This window comes from Pinus tabuliformis, chromosome 6 (assembly GCF_031772625.1).
Source record: "Pinus tabuliformis cultivar Carrire ecotype Pingquan chromosome 6, CPIR1, whole genome shotgun sequence".
NCBI classification, from domain to species: domain Eukaryota; kingdom Viridiplantae; phylum Streptophyta; class Pinopsida; order Pinales; family Pinaceae; genus Pinus; species Pinus tabuliformis.
In genome coordinates this window covers 236,256,155-236,267,874 of record NC_142292.1, presented here as the reverse complement: position 1 = coordinate 236,267,874, position 11,720 = coordinate 236,256,155, and positions in this window count along the sequence as shown.

Here is an 11,720-nt window from a genome sequence, read left to right as displayed (position 1 = left end):
CATGTGCATAGTCCACCGCCTGCACCCATTCTTTGTCATACACTTCTAAAATGATCTCATCTAGAAGTGCCCCAGATAAGTCCATTTCCACACAAATCTAGGTGAAGGAAGTGTATTTGCCTCTTAGAGTCGCATCTGATATATTTATAAAATGCCCTAGCTTGTTATTGTTAGCCCTTAGGGACTCCAGTAGCAAATAATCTAAAGGAATGGAGTAAAGTCTTATCCATCCTGATATCGAAGTGAACGTTTGTCATTCAGGGACAAAATTCATCACCCATGGTCGCATGTAAAAGCCTGCTGCAGTGTAAAAATAGGGTCCTCCCTCGAACACTCTGTATTTATCCTCTAAGCTTGTGAACACAACCGTAAAGAAGCCCTTGGACCCAAGGTGAAGGCTTATTTCTCCATTTGATTTCCATTGATTCCTTATCCACGCGTACAAAGCCTTCTCCGTCGGCAAAATCCCCATAAATTTGCATATAACTGCGTGTTCCGCCATGTGATCTCTGTGCACATGTAGCAATGGGTCACTTAAAATGACCCTAGGAATAATGGTCGACTTCGGTTTGCAAACCCCTGTCACACTCACAGATGCAACTTTCTGACTACTACCCTCTGTCCTCTTCTCCCTGCTATCTTTCTCATGATTCTCTTCATGCCCGTGAGGTCTGATATTTCCTATGTTAATATCCTCAGTTGTCTCCTTCGTTGGTTTCTTGAAGCAATGTAGACCAGCTCCCTTGCTTCTATTCACAGCTACTTGACTATAGGAGGGAGCAAAACTCCCTCCTCCATGTCCTGCCATGGTTACCAGTGGCCAAACCCTAACTCAAATCCTAGTTTAGATTGTAGAGCTACCTCCAAAAAACCTCTCCGCAATTCAAGATACATATCACATTAAAATTATTTTGATTAATAATAATTTATATTTCAAAATATATAATTAAACTATATAAAAACTTATTGAATTGAGACTTCTATGATCCATATCAATTTTTTGGAGAATTCTTCGGCGAAAATCACATGGAGAAATTTCTGTCAACGCGTTTCGAACCAACCAATGTGGTTCATTGTCAGGACCAGTTGAATGAGCAGATCAGGCTATGCACTTTAAATAGACAGGGAAGAATATCCAATGACTCAGATTCCTCGATAAGATCACAGCTGAAAAGACACCAGCTAAATTTGACCTGATAACGACTAGTTTGACCATGATAGGGTATTACTTTATATTATTTATTTTAAAATATCAGTTAATTAATATATAATAAAATAAAATAAATTAATTTTAAATAAACCTAAATTAATTTAAAATTATTAGAAATGTATACAAGAAACTCATAAATAAATAATTTCAAAAATCATAATTATTAAGAATAAGAATCAAATTAATTATAAAAATATTAGTTAGTTATAATAGCTAGTTTTACCATGATTATTTATTTATTATTATTATAAATATATATAAATATTGTATCTAGAAAATTCGTTTATTAATATAGATTAAATTAATATAATTAATTTCAAATATATATATACATATACTATATTAGAAATATATAATAGCATAAGTAAAATTAATAATAATATATATATTATAATATATATATTAATAATAATATAATTATTATTAATATAATTGCCAAGAGAATGTAATTGCCAAGCTAAAGAGAAATGAAGGGTGGTCGAAAGATATTAAGTGTAACATCGGAGTTAAACAAGGTTGCCTCCTCTCCCCTACCCTATTTGGCATTTACATCGATAAGCTCGAAGGCTATTTAGAGGAAGCAGGATATGATGGCACGATCTTAGCTGGGATAGTCATCATCCTTCTTCTTTATGCTGACGATATTATTCTTTTGGCAAGGTGCCCATCTGATCTTAATAAACAACTCAGGCTTCTTAAGGATTTCTGCTCTACCATGGGTATGACTGTTAACATTGACAAAACAAAAGTTATGATTATCAAATCCAAGAAGGACACTTATGCTAATTTTATGTATGACAATAATAACTTGGAGGAAGTCTATTCTTACAAGTACCTAGGAATTGATATTCATCACAAGCTCAACTGGAACCATAGCGTTGAGAAAAGGATTAATGGGGGGTGGAAAGTTTACTTTGGTCTTGAAAATAATTGTAAAATAGCAAACCTTGTAATGTGGGATAAAAAGAAGTTCCTCTTTGAAACTTTAGTCACTCCTGTTATCTTATATGGCTGTGAGGTTTCGGGTTGCAGCATCTCCAGAGAATCATGGAGAAAGATTGAGCAAATCCAGAAGCATTTTATAACTTATAACCTGAAAATTAAAAGTAATACACCCTATCCTATTCTCCTTATAGGAGCAGGTCTTTCCCCTATTGAGAGCCTAGCTATGCTTAGGTTTCTGTTGTACAAGCACAAAATCAGTAACATAGACGATCATAGACTTCCTAAGCTAGCTTTAAATTCTAGCCAAAACCACCTAAGGCTCACTCGAGGGTGGCATAAAGACACAAGGGCCTGGTTAAACTATTGGGAGATCAATGAAAATGATGCATTGCAAAACATAAATAACATTAAAGATATTGTTACTTCTAAGTTCAAAGAAAAAATGTGGTGTGAGAAAGACTTAGCGGCTAAAAGAAAATTAAGTTATTATAAGAAGGTCATCAACCCCACCCTAAAAGATCAAAAGTATCTCTATATTTTAACTGGCTCAAAGAAGAAAATTAATATAGCAAATATTAGAACGAATTCTCATGTGCTCCATAGTGAAACAGGTCATTGGGCAGTTCCTAAAACGCCATGGACGGAAAGGATCTGCCACATATGTGAGAATAGGAACATCGAGGATGAAAACCACTTCCTCTTAGAGTGCCCCGCGTATAACCACATTAGATCTTAGTTTCACAATCTTTATTACAATACTGACCTTCCCAGCCTTTTACAATGTCAAAATTATAATGAGCTCGGGAGGCTTCTCTCCAAGCTTTTGGAGCATAGGAATAAAATCTTAAATCAAAATAGATAATTTGTTTCTTTAGGTCTGATAGACCATTATTTGGTCTCTGTGGACGTTAACCACCATCTTCATCATCATCATATATATGATAGGCATAATACATTAAATATATATATATATATATATATATATATATATATATATATATTATAAAACATATATATATATAAATCTATCTCAACATTTAATATTTAAGTTAGTAAGTTTCTAAAGTTACATTTAAAATGAGATTTGATATTAAGAGATTTAATTCTTTTCCCCATTATTTAATAAATTTAAAATTAAAATACTAATTATATTTTATTTAAAATTATTTAAAATTAAAGTTCGAATTATTTCAAATTAAAGTTCGAATAATAATTATTTGAAATTAAGGCTCGAATTATTTCAACTTAAAGTTCGAATAATAATTATTTGAACTTAAGGTTCGAATTATTTCAAATTAAAGTTCGAACATATTAGTGTTAATAAAAATTTATATTAACATTGACATAAAGTTATTTTACATAATTCTTTATTTTCATATTTTAGAAACTCATATCAAAATTCTAAATTACCAGAAAAGCTCACTTTTTAACATATACCCGTATGGTCTATATGGGGTTGTGTGAGAAGCGGCGGTGCTCAGCTGGCAGTAATGAAGAGGGCTTGCCTTTACACCAAAACTCAAATGTGTAACTTTCCAAACTTTTAACTAAGTTTCCCAGGGTGAAAAGTATGGATTCCATAGATGTGCGATAACTCTTCCAACACTTGGGTGCTCTCATACCATGAAAAAGTTTGTACCTGATATATTTTTTGAAGTAGTAATTATGGATTCTATAAAAATACCTTAATTCTCCCCCCCCAATAAAAAGTTTAAAAAATAATAAAGAAATGGGATGCCAATAAAGTGTTAAAAATAGTAAGAAGTGTCGACACTTCATAAATACTCTCAGAATCTGCTTTATGTTGTTGGAAATTTCTGGTAATTTCAAACAAATATTGAATACAGAGCAATGCTCTGTTTTTCTCCTCAAGATCTTTTGCACAGGAAAGCTCCAAAAAAGTTTCTGAGTAAAGCAGAGTTTCTCAGCTAAAATAAACTTATATTAATTTATAAACTGCCTAATACAATTTTCTTCCTCTCTCTCAAAGGGATTCACCAAAACTTTCACCACAAACAAAATACTCTGCCTGCTTTTACAAATGATTTTTACACTGTTGTGTAAAATCTTCATTCACATTTACTGTTGTAAAAAAAAATTCCTTACTTGGGTTCACTATTGTGAACATATTTTCTACTCTTTTCATTCACCGCCAATATTTTTCACTCTCAATAAAAACTTCCTCTTCTTGTGCTGCTAGGCATATCACATTTTACATTTTATATATTGAAATTACAAAAAAAATTACATTTACTGCACTTCACATTAGCACTACTGTGCATTCCACTTTGCATTACATATTCTTTGAACAACCCTTGCCATTTTCACTGCTATGTGAATCCCCTGTTTTTCATTCGCGAGCCCTCTTTTCTTCTTCCCGTGTGTTTTCCCCAAATTACAAAGTCAACACATACCAAAACATATCTATCGTATATGATAAATATGCAACCAAATAATAAATAAAAATGGCTTACCCATACCTCCGTAAGCAATAAAAACATTAAAATTTAAAGTTTCTACCTAAAACTATGACTATGCATTAAATGCATTAAATAAAAGCCGGCGGTAAAAGTAAAAATAACGTTCTGGTAGGTTGGAGCGAATCCATATGCGTTGACCTGATCGGACGATTTTCGCACACCTAAATCACACAAACCAAACGATTTTTAACGTCCGGGAGAAGGGCAGTATTGGGTTCGTATAGCAGACGCGTCGCAGCAGCTGATTGTGTCGGATGCCTCTAAGGAGAAACAGCCTTTGCCAAAAGGCGGTGCGATAAAGATAGGTGGTTTTTGGGAATGGTTTTCGGTTTCCCTTTAATGCTCCCACACGGTAGGTGAAATTAATGTTTCGACACTCCCCTTTAATTTCAGTTGTTGGGCATTCAGTCATACCGAAACACTTCCTCAAAAATTCGAAACTTTTCTGATCTAGTGGCTTGGTCAGAATGTCCGCTACCTGTTCCTGAGTCCTGCAATGTTCTAGAACAATTTCTCCATTGCTCACCAATTCCCTGATGTAATGAAACCTCGTGTCAATGTGTTTCGTTCTCTTATGAAACACTGAATTCTTGGATAATGCAATAGCTGAGCTATTGTCACAAAAAATTACTGTTTCTTTTGCTTGCTCTCGGCCTAAGCCCCTCAACATCCTTCTCATCCAAACTGCTTGACATGCTACTGTTGTAGCTGCCACATATTCTGCCTCTGCTGTAGACAATGCTACAATGGACTGCTTCTTAGAAGCCCACAAAATGGCTCCTGAACCCATGTGAAAAACATAACCGGAAGTACTTTTCCGATCATCTACACTTCCAGCCCAATCACTATCAGTGTATCCAACCAAATCTAAATGTTCTGAGACATTATATAAGATGCCAAAACTTTTAGTATCTTTAACATACCTCAAAATTCTTTTTGCTGCCTGCCAATGTGCTTCCTTTGGCCTCTCCATGAATCTGGAAATTAAACTAACAACAAACATTATGTCAGGCCTAGTTGCAGTTAAATACATGAGGCTGCCAACTATACTGTTATACAAACTAAGATCAAAGTCCTTGCTGCTGTCCTCTTTGTTGAGTTTTAATCCCATTATTGTGGGAGTGATTACTCCCTTGCACTCTTGCATATTAAATCTGCCCAACACTTCATTTACATATTTTGCTTGTGAGATAAAAATTCCATTTTCATTTTCATCTACTTCTATTCCTAAGAAGTATCTCAGCAAACACATGTCAGTCATTTCAAATTCATCTTTCATGACTGTTTTGAACTGTTCAATGAGGTAGTCATCATAACCTATAAAAATAACATCATCAACATACAACACAACAATTAAAATTTTACCATCTTTTTCTTTGATGTAGACGGTGGGTTTTCCTTCACATTTCTCAAATCCATTTTCCAATAGATAGGAATCTATCCTATTGTACCATGCTCTTGGCGCTTGCTTTAGCCCATAAAGAGATTTCTTCAATTTGCACACTTTGTGCTCTTCACCTTTCTTCTCATAGCCTAGAGGCTGTTCAATGTAAGCCTCTTCCATTAACACTCCGTTTAGGAATGCTGACTTCACGTCCATTTGGTAAACTTTCCACTTGTTTTGTGCTGCTATGGACAACACTGCTCTCACCGTTTCCATTCTTGCAACCGGTGTGAAAGTTTCCTCATAATCTCTCCCATATTGCTGCTTGTACCCTTTGACCACCAGCTTTCCCTTGTGTCTTTCTTTTTTGCCTTCAGCATTGCTCTTGGTCTTGTAGACCCATTTAACTCCAATGACTTCTTTACCTTTTGGTAGCTCAACCAAATCCCATGTCTTGTTTCTTTCTATGGCTTTCATCTCCTCATCCATAGCTTCTACCCATTTTTTATCTTTAATAGCATCTTCGAAATGAATACGGTCATCAACATGACATTACAAGGCAAATAAGGAATTCATTCCTTCATCATAAATATCACTTAAGTTTTTGAATTTCTTACCTCTTTCATTTGGTGTGCAAGTGCTTGAAGATGCACTTGAATTTCCTCCTTGTGGTGTGCTTGCAGAAGCACTTTCATTTATCCTCAAGGGTGTTCCTTGTTGTCCTTGTGTTGGCACTGCTGTTTGGGGATGTATTTCAGTTATCTCCTCATCATCTTCATCATGAGACAAACAATTTTTTACATTCATTGTTTTCTCTACGCTTCCATCCCAAGCTTCCTCTTCAATGAATTGAACATCTCTGCCGACAAAAAACTTCTTGGTAGATGGGATATACAACCTTTAAGCTTTGGATTCCTCACTGTATTCAATGAAAATACATTTCTCCCCTTTGCTGTCTAACTTCCTCCTTAGCTGATCTGGAATGTGTGCATAGGCCACACATCCAAAAAATTTCAAGTGGGTGACTCCTTGCTTTCTCCCACTCCATGCTTCTTCCGGCACTTTGTTCATCACTACTTTTGTAGCACACCTGTTCAAAATGTAAACTGCACAATTTATAGCTTCAACCCAATAATCATTTGGCAAATGCTTTGCCTTCAGCATGCTCCTCGCCATATTCATGATGGTCATGTTCTTCCTTTCAGCAACTCTATTTTGCTGTGGGGTGTACCTAGCTGTGAATTGCTTATGAATTCCATTTTTTCTACAAAACCGTAGGAATTCATTGGAGATATACTCACCTCCTCTGTCAGTTCTCAAAACTTTGATGCGCAGCCCACTTTGATTTTCTACAAGTTCCTTGAAATTTCAAAATTTTTCAAACACTTCATTTTTGTTCTTAAGGAAATAGACCCAAGTTTTTCTGGTGAAATCATCAATGAATGTTAGAAAATATTGGCTGCCTGCTAGTGATGGAGTTTGCATCGGTCCACATAAATCTGAGTGGATAATCTCTAAGGGTGCCTTTGCCCTTATGCTTTTCCCTGATGGAAAACTTTCTCTGTGTTGTTTACCCAATATGCAACCTTCACAAAGGCTGTCTGGTTTCTCTATCAGTGGTAATCCTCTTACCATTCCTTTTCTGCTCAACAAGTTAAGACCTCCAAAGTTGAGATGTCCAAATCTCAAGTGCCACAACCAATTTTCATCTTTTGGTACACTTTGGAAAGCCTCTTGGGTAACTGCTGCAATTACTTCTTTGTTTTTCAAATCTGCCTTTATTCTGAGAGGAAACATCCTGTTCCTTGTCATCTTCACTTCAGTAATGCATCGTTTGTTGGGTGCTCTATCCATGATGGTGCATACATCATTTTCAAAGAAAACATTGTAACCCTTTTGAACAAGTTGTCCAATACTCAAGAGGTTACATCTCATTCCAGGGACATAGTAGACATCTGCTATGGTTTTCTTCTTACCTTTCTTTGTAAATATTTTTACCTCTCCTTTTCCCATAACAAAAATTTTGCTATCAGTCCCAAGTGTAACTTCTGATTTCACATTTTGATCTAAATTGGAAAACAAGGCTGTCATATGGTTGCTGCAAACTGAGTCTAAAAACCATATGTCTTCAATGTTTGTTTCAGCCATGTTACAAGCTAACAACACATTATCTTGACTGATGTTTTCTCTAGTGACATTTGCATTGGGTCTATTACTCATATCATGCTGCTTCTTCCTACATTCATTTGCATAATGCCCATATTTTTTACAGTAATAACATTGGACATTGGATTTTTCATACCTTTGTCCTTGAGCATGATGTTGTCTTCTTTGTTGGGTGCTGCCTTGGCCTTGGTTATGATTTGGATTGTTGCCCTTCCTTGAGCATTTGCTGGGCTGTTCCTTCCACCTCTGTTTTGGCTTTTGCCTCTTCCTCTTTTGTTTCCTCTGCCTTGACATCTTCCTCTTCCAAAGGACATCTGGGTCTTGAAGGCTTGCTTTAGAGATGAGTTTTCATTTCTGCTCAACCTCTGCTCATGTGTTATCAGTGATGCATGAAGTTCATCAACTGAAAATTTTGAGAGATCCTTTGTCTCTTCTATGGTGGTGACAATCACATCAAACTTTGAGGGTAGGACCCTCAATATTTTCTCTACAATCCTCCTTTCTTCAAGAGTTTCTCCATGAGTCCTTATCTGTGTGACCAGACCAATCGCATGTGTGAAGAATGAGTCAATATTATCTGACTCTTTCATGCTCATATTTTCAAAATCTTTCCCCAGTAGTTGTAGTTTTGTTGTCTTCACTTTCTCCATGCCTTGATAGGCTATCTTAAGGGTTTTCCATGCTTCTTTGGATGTCTTGGCTGCTGCTATCCTTGGAAACACACTCTGGTCCACTGCTTGATACAAAAACACACGGGCTTTTGAATCTTTCTTCCTGTAACTCTTCAATAGATCCTTCTCTGCCCGAGTCAAACTGTTAAACTCTTCTTCATCCACTGGTTCTTCAAAACCATCCTCAACAAGTTCCCATAGATCTTGTGAGACAAACAGGGCTCTCATAGTTATTGCCCAATAGTCATAGTTTTTCCCATTAAACAGTGGGAGTTGAGTATTAAACATGCCCATGCTAATGCTTGTGCTAGCCATTCCTTGCATTCTCAGCTATGCTTCTAAATCATTGACTGTATATTAAAAAAAACTGATTGTTTCTTCAGCAGTAACACAAAAACTAGTCTAAGAAATACGTCGATCCTTTTGTCTGAGACTTCACTTTGCTGGAGAGGATTTACTGCTGCAACTAAAGGAAGCTTCCTTCAGCTTCTTTAGACCTTCAAATACCATGTTGGAAATTTCTGGTAATTTCAAACAAATATTTAATACAAAGCAATGCTCTATTTTTTTCCTCAGGATCTTTTGCACAGAGAAGCCCCAAAAAAATTTCTGAGTAAAGCAGAGTTTCTCAGCTAAAATAAACTTATATTAATTTATAACCTGTGTGACACAATTTTCTTCCTCTCTCTGAGAGGGATTCACCAAAACTTTCACCACAAACAAAATACTCTGCATACTTTTACAAATGATTTTTACACTGTTGTGTAAAATCTTCATTCACATTTACTGCTGTAAAAAAAAAATTCCTTACTTGGGTTTACTGCTGTAAACATATTTTCTACTCTTTTCATTCACGGCCAATATTTTTCACTCTCAAAAAAAACTTCTTCTTCTCGTGCTGCTCGGCATATTACATTCTACATTTCATATATTGAAATTACAAAAAAAAATTACATTTACTCCACCTCACATTAGCACTTCTGTGCATTCCACTTTGCATTACATATTATTTGAACAACCCTTGCCGTTTTCACTGCTATTTGAATCCCCTTTTTTTCATTCGCTGCGCCCTCTTTTCTTCTTCCCATGTGTTTTTCCCCAAATTACAAAGTCAACACACACCAAAACATATATATCTTATATGATAAATATGCAACCAAATAATAAATAAAAAGCACTTACCCATACCTCCCTGAGGAATAAAAACATTAAAATTTAAAGTTTCTACCTAAAACTATGACTATGCATTAAATGCATTAAATAAAAGCTGGCGGTAAAAGTAAAAATAAGTTCTGGTAGGTTGGAGCGAATATGGGTTGACGTGGACGATTTTCGCAGACCTAAATCACACAAACCAAACGATTTTTAACGTCCCGGAGAAGGGCAGTATTGGGTTCGTACATCAGAAGCGTGGCAGCAGGTGATTATGTCGGATGCCTGCAAGGAAAAACAGCCTTTGCCAAAAGGCGGTGCTATAAAGATAGGTGGTTTTCGGGAATGGTTTTCGGTTTCCCTTTAATGCTCCCGCACTGCAGGTGAAATTAATGTTTCAACATATGTGAAAACGTTTAAATGCCATTTTTATTTGGGCCAAAATTGGTTATAATGAAATTTGACTTTGGTTATCTCTTTCGTTGACTCCATGATTTCTTTCATTACACTGATCCACGATGAATTGGTAGCCGACTTCCTATTCACTGTCAAGTTCGCTATAAATTCTTTATCACATGAATCATTTCGTTTGTTTCATTGAACTGATCCATCATTGATAGTGTACTTCCTATTCACTATCAAATTTGTATGAAATTATGTTATGAGAGCCATGCTTTGATCTACCTTTAAATTCTCCTTTCATTAACTTTTTTTTAAGACGAACTTGACTTTAGAGGTTAGGTCTGGTATTATAGGGAAGACTAAGTTGAGTTCTGACGTGAGCTCTGGTAGTATAGGGAAGACTAAGTTGAGTCTAGACGTTAGCTCTGGTATTATATGGAAGACTAAGTTGATTTTAGACATTAGCTTTTGGAGGATGACTGATCCATTTATAATGGAATGCTTATTATTAAGATTGTCCAGTTTAGAAGTTTTTCAAAATGAAAGTACTTCTATCTTCAACACTACATCAAAATTTTCTAATAAATTAGTAAATCTCTAATAATCTACGTCATATAAAATAAAAAAAACATATAATACCTCATACAAATGCAATCATACATCACAACCTCTTATAAAAAAACAAATGCAATCATACATCACAAGCTCTTATTCATCTCACAATTAGAGCAACAAACGATGGTCATAAAAAAAGATTTAAAAAAAATTACAATTATTACGTCATACTCTGCACATAATAATATAGGATAGAGTGGAGGAGAAGTAGAAATAATTAGAAAAAAATTTTATATGAACTTTATACTAAACAAAATCTGGTATAGTCACATCAGGTAATTAACAAGATGCATTTGTCGAGGATATGCGTATACGCGGAAGGTATAATATATGGAATATTTGATATAATTTTTTTATAATTTTGTTTAAATTTTTAGTAGGAATATATTGAAAAAAGAAGATTTCACAACTTTGAGTTGTAAATTCCCGGTGAAAACTTCGAGTTGTAAATTCTTCCTGATATAAATATCTCAAAAATTGAATTATATATAATGAAAAAGCTGTAAACAAACTTTGAGTTGTAAACTCCTGATATAAATATCTCAAAAATTGAATTATATATAATGAAAAATATATCTTTGGTAAAAAATAATAAGAAAAATAAAAAATCACACACCATTGTTTACCCAAAATAGCAGAGAAAAACATCCAAAATAAAATTATTGAAATGGAAAGCTTACTTGAAGTATATTAAA